The sequence below is a fragment of the Notothenia coriiceps genome, unplaced genomic scaffold, assembly GCF_000735185.1.
Source record: "Notothenia coriiceps isolate Sejong01 unplaced genomic scaffold, NC01 NC01_scaffold00037244, whole genome shotgun sequence".
Taxonomy (NCBI): domain Eukaryota; kingdom Metazoa; phylum Chordata; class Actinopteri; order Perciformes; family Nototheniidae; genus Notothenia; species Notothenia coriiceps.
In genome coordinates, this window is record NW_011369945.1 from 12,943,078 (window position 1) to 12,948,900 (window position 5,823).

Consider the following 5,823-nt stretch of genomic DNA (forward strand, 5'->3'; position numbering starts at 1 on the left):
CTGTGTGTGTGTGTGTGTGTGTGTGTGTGTGATATGAACGAATGCATGTGCACACAAATCCACCAGTGTGTGTGTGTTTTCTTACTTGGATATTCAAGTTTTTTTTTTTTCAAAGTGTGTACTTCCGGACGTGCCGGCTGGGAGCGAGCGCTGAATAGCAGCTCATCTCTCTAATGCCGATATGGGAAGTTTCAAAAGCTTCCTCTCATCCAAGTTCTCAGGCCCGTCGCAACTCCGCGGGCTTCCTTTCCAGCTAATAAAGCTCCGGTCCCACCAGGCAGACTTCAGAGCAGCACCACCCCGCCCCACACCGACCCATTCTCCTTCCCCCCCCCCACCAACACCACCTCTAATGTGGGTAAAAGAAAAAGCGCTCTGCCTTTTACAGATGAGAAGCGCCGGAGCCCCTCAAACATATTAAGTAGCTCTGTAGGAGATGAGGGGGGGGGCGATTGTGAGACACAAAGCCTGAATCAATGAGACATCGATACAGCAGACAGTCAGCCTGTTTCCCTGGGAGGCCGCAGATTTGTGTCTGCCTGCCTGTTCCTTCAATTTAAAACAAAGACGTCTCACATTTTCTATCTTGTTGTACATGGGTTTTCCCCCCGATTTGTCTCTTTATGTTCCTGACTGTTCGACCTAAAGTTATGATATTTTATGTCTTGATTTCTATGATCATCGTTATATTTTTAAACTTGATCTGCACTTAATTATATCTAAATCACAATTTGAACGAGTGTTGTATCCAAATAATGTAAGCGCAATATTTTTTAAAGGCAAAATGTGAGATGTGTGTCAGAGCTGCGGTGAAGTCCCAACCTACAATCTGTATTCTACAGACTTATTAATAAATCATTTTTTGATACAGATCATTTAAAAACTTTTAAATTATGAATAAGATTTCAAAAATGATCATTCCCTGTAATAAAGGAAATCATATCTGAATTGCAATATATTTCAAAAACTGCACAAATTCAATTTAAATGTTAAACTTTTGAACATTGGTGAGTCAGTTTCAGCTTTTATCAATTAATACAAAAAAGATGGAACTAATATACATTTTGCTCATTCATCAAGCGAAAAAAGCAAACACTCTTTGGCAAGAACATTTTATGATACTGCTTCCCGTTCAACTGACTGCAAATGCAATATAAATGTCAGGCTGATATTTCTTAATGTGGGTACAAGTTTAATAAATAGGAACGTGTGAATTGGCAAGGCAACATACATTTAGCTAAATTCAGTTTGGGTTGAATATGGCCTTTGTTTCATTTTAACACCCTTACAATAGATGGTTTGATAGAAAATTAAAATAATCATTTGTTGCTGCTTTTGTCTGATTCTCTACTCCTGAGTTCCCCTGTTCGTTCGAATCATCAATACCCTAAAAAGTCTCATTTCCACTGCACCTCGTCCCTGCCTCCAGTATAGTGCAGTCACCAACAAAGTGAAAGAAGCCTGTTGACTCTCCAAACTCAGCGATGCCCAACCTGACCCTCATTCTGCCGCAGCGCTTGCCTCTGTTCATCCTCTGGCCTCGGACACACCAGGAGGAACAGCACCCTTTGTAGATCTCTTTTTGTATTTCCTGCCCCCGCACCTGGGCCAGCCCCAAAGTCTTTGTAGTAGAGCAGAGGTGCTCTTTGACAAGGGAAGCTGAAAGGCCTGGACATACAGAGGAGTGTTGGCACTTCCTGCTCTTTGAACCTGCTGCAGCCTCAAAGCTCTGCGGATGGTCAGATGTGAGCAGGGGGTCTGAAGAGAACCTGGTCCACCAAAGAGCATTTCCAACATGACTGTCAACTTCGTCTCTTAGGGGGTCTGATAGGGAATATCTGATACGACTTTAAAGGTTAGGGAACAGATTGTGCTGAATTTGGTTTGTATTCATCTGTTAAAAACAAGCCTGTAAGTTCGTTCATTCATCTTTACTTCTGTTGTTTCTACACTTGGTTATTGTTTATATTGTTTCTCCTATAGTACAAAACTCACCCCCTAAACCGAAAACAAATGACTGGCTATCTAGGTGAAAACTTTAAGAACTTGTTTCCTAGTCGGATATAGTTTTAAAAGTAATAGTAGCAGAGGGAGAACCAAGCATGTTTATTAAATCGCTATACTTGATGTGTACTGACAATCCGTCTCAGAACACTGGACACTGGCAGCAATATGTTGCTCGAGCAAACACGTAACACATTACTGCCCATGCATGAATTAAATGTGGTGTTCTGCTATCACAGAATGATGCTATGTATGTTACTCTACCTGCTCTGTAAAACACTTTAAAACACAAACACATAAATTGTACTCTCTATCTAACTTAGAAACAGTGAACACATCTAACCCGTCCTGCACTTTTGCTTTTTGAACCACACGAACATTAACTGGGGAAAAGTACAGTTTGCATGTAAATTAGCTTCTCAGATGTAGAATGTCATGCAATGGCATACAATTAGAGTCCTTTTCCAGGCCCCTGCAATCTTAAAGCATTGTATTCAATTAAAGGGGCCCTATTCTGTTCATGTTTAGGTTCATACTTGTATGTGTGCCTCTACTGTGACATATTTACATGCATCAATGTTCAAAAAGTGCTTTATTTTGGAGGGGGGATTGTGTAGAAGATAAGCACCCCCTGAGGTGAACTCCGAGATTTTAGCTTTTGCAGACCATTCACAAAAAACTATATAAAACACTACAAGAAAGGGAAAACCCCCGAAAAGCACAATAGGGCGCATTTTTATGCAGTAACATGGCCAGAACACATATTTGTTACATAGGCATCTCCAGTAACAGGTCAGTTAGGGTGCAAAGGATCTGTTTCCTGAGGAAACTTCTTACTACAGTTGTCTTTTATCCAGTGGTGGTTCCTTTAAGACACATTTAAATCCCTACTTCCCTACATGTTTCTTGAAAGGCTTGTATAAATCTCAAGCAGGATTTTAGTTATACAATTAATATAACGATCACAACCACTTCTCCAATCTCCGCTTAACACCTGAGAGAGTCATGGCGTGTTTCTTGACTGTTCCGTTTGAGACCCATGGCATTTTAAAAGCAATTTGACCCCCGTCTGGCCCCGGCACTTAATCTCAGTGGGCTCGTCTGTAGCTGAAAATGTCCTCTCTGAGCCCCAGAGGCACAGCTCCGACCACTCAGGCTAGCTGCAATCACAGGCTACTGGCTGGGGCAATTACAAAAACACCTTGGACCCAGGCTGAATTTCCATCTTATCTATCCAAATGTCAGCCTCTTACTTATTAGCTATCATCATTCTGCTGCCAATCATGGTGAGAGAGATGAGAGCCTTCCTCGCAAACCACACCCCAACATGTCTACCTACTACTTAGTACTCTTTAGATTATATTTCTTTCTCATTTATCTTTTAAATACAGCATGGCTTAGTTAGTCTAATCATTTGTATTCTTAGTTGTTGTAGTTGTTACATTGACATTGGGATGTTGGTTTAAAGGTCACCTATTTTGCAAAATCCACTTTTTCATGTCTTTTCTACATCAACATGTGTCCCCTCTGTGTAAAGAGATTCTGAAAGTTTCAGGAAAAAAGACCCCCTCTCTTTTTGTCCTGATCCATTTATATAAAAACCTGTCTGAAAATGAGCTGATCAGATTTTGCCCACTTTATGATGTCATAACGATTTTTTGGGTTGTGTAACCATTAGCCAATCATCAACCAAGGTAACCCCCCCCCCACCTTATCACCTTAATCTCCTTCTAGAGCACCATTGTGTTCTTTTTAACCAAACATCTCTCATGCCCCTTTCACACCAACGTGGTGTTAAAAAGAACACAATGGTGCTCTAGAAGGAGATTAAGGTGATAAGGTGGGGGGGGGGTTACCNTCTGTACAGTACATCAGGGATTGATAGAGTAGCTCAAAAGAGTAAAAGGAGATGCATGTTAACAAAATGTCCACTACAGTGGACATTTTCAATGGGCTGGGTCCCAGGAGGTCAAGCCATACCAGCCTCACGTAATGAACTAGTTTGTTGCACAAGTTGCCACAAATGAATCTGACAGTGATGCAGTGAAATTTTGAAAACACTACGTGCAGCACTTTTATCTTTTAACAACATCAACTCTCTGCCCCCGTGACTAGAGATATAAAAAGAGAGGGATGAGAGAGGGGTCAGCGCTGGCCACTCTGTTTTTTTTCTCACGCCTCAATAATAGATGTTTTAAAGTTTAAGTGCTGCCAGAGGGCTGCGAGCCCTGCTGTTCATTAAGTCAGCCACCGCCATGGAGCAGCATTTACATCGCCAGTGCTCTGAACGCCTGCTCTGTCTGAGCAATTACATCTACTCTAAAGTGCTGGATACCAGGAAGAGGGGAGGAGAGAAGAGGGGAAAGAAAATGTGTAAAAGGAAGAGAAGATGCAAGGTTGAAACTGTAATGCAGAGAAAGAATGGAACTCTTATTTTGCACGCACTTTTAGAGCTCGGGGCAACATTAAAGCGCCATGAGATACCACCATTGAAAACAGAAAACAACAGTGGATCCATTCGTCGTCACACATACTCTAAAAAGCGAAAACACAATCAGATGCTTATGTAGCCACAACAGAGTAGGCAGGGAGGATAGCCCTTGGCGACACATGTGTTCTATCATGCTTGTCACAATAACACGTTTCATCTGCTAAATACCAGAAAACAAATCCTCCAATACGCTAAGAGCAACACACATTTCTTTACAGACAAAGTGACATCCAGAGGTAGACGAAGGCAGACGAAGGAAGACGAAGGCAGACAAAGGCGACGGATAATTCGGGTACGGTTAGGAACACTTCTTTCACTTGTAATCCCTTTGGTGACTATTTATAAACCAGGAAACAGGATGCAAAGATCTGTCACTGCACCGGGTGGTTCTGCTTTTTGACTATTTTTCACAAGGTATTGTGTAAATCTTATGTATCGTTTTAAGTTGCAGCTCTTTTATTGTAAATACTCCTTTTTGGCTTTTTCACAAATGGAAGCAATGTAGGCATGTGTTATGAGCTATTCAACCAGAGATTTGTTCCTTTTCAAAAATACATTTGAGATCAAATCAAATTGTATTTGTAACGTACAATATCACCAAACATATTTGTCTCAAGGGGCTTTACAGTTTGTATGGAACAACAACCATGGAAAAAAACATAATAAAATGACAACACAGACAATCCAATCTACTAAATGGTTTCAGAATGTCAAATTAAATTAAAATGAAATATAGTCAAATTAAATGAAATGCAATGAAATATAGGACTCAGGAGGATGTTCAAGGCAAGCCTGAGCCAGCCCTTACAGCCACTTTATAAAAAATGCAGAACAACAGTTAAACAGATAAACATACAATTACTAAATAGACATATCAATTGACAAAATGGTAATGTGAATGTAAAATACAAAATTATGAAGTAAAATTAAATATAATGAAATACAACACCATGAAGGATCCAGACCTAACTATAAGCTTTAAAAAAAAAGGAATGTCTTAAATTATGTTACAGATTATTTTTTTCAAATCCCTTTTGACCCTCTGTTGAAATCTCAGATGTATCCTTCGACACTGGTGGGGGTGGCGGCCCCCCAGGTTTGAAATCACTTTTTGAATCCAGTATTTCACAAGAAAAGAGCAATCATTTAGGATCAGTCATCATACAATGATTACGGGCAGTAGGGCTGAACGATATATCGTGTCATGGCGATAACCGCGATATGCGCATGCGCGATATTCACATCGCAGGGACGTGCGATTTTACAAAATGTTTATAATAATTTGTTTTTAGGACGTGCGGTATTAAGTAGGTACATTAACGGCCCCT

General features: G+C 40.5%; 1 protein-coding gene across 1 annotated transcript in view; it reads left to right on the top strand.

Annotated features, from left to right (window-relative positions):
- The window catches only part of arhgef39 (Rho guanine nucleotide exchange factor (GEF) 39), a 35,985-nt gene that overhangs the window by 839 nt on the left and 29,323 nt on the right, over positions 1–5,823 (top strand). The gene's annotated exons all lie outside the window — the stretch shown is intronic.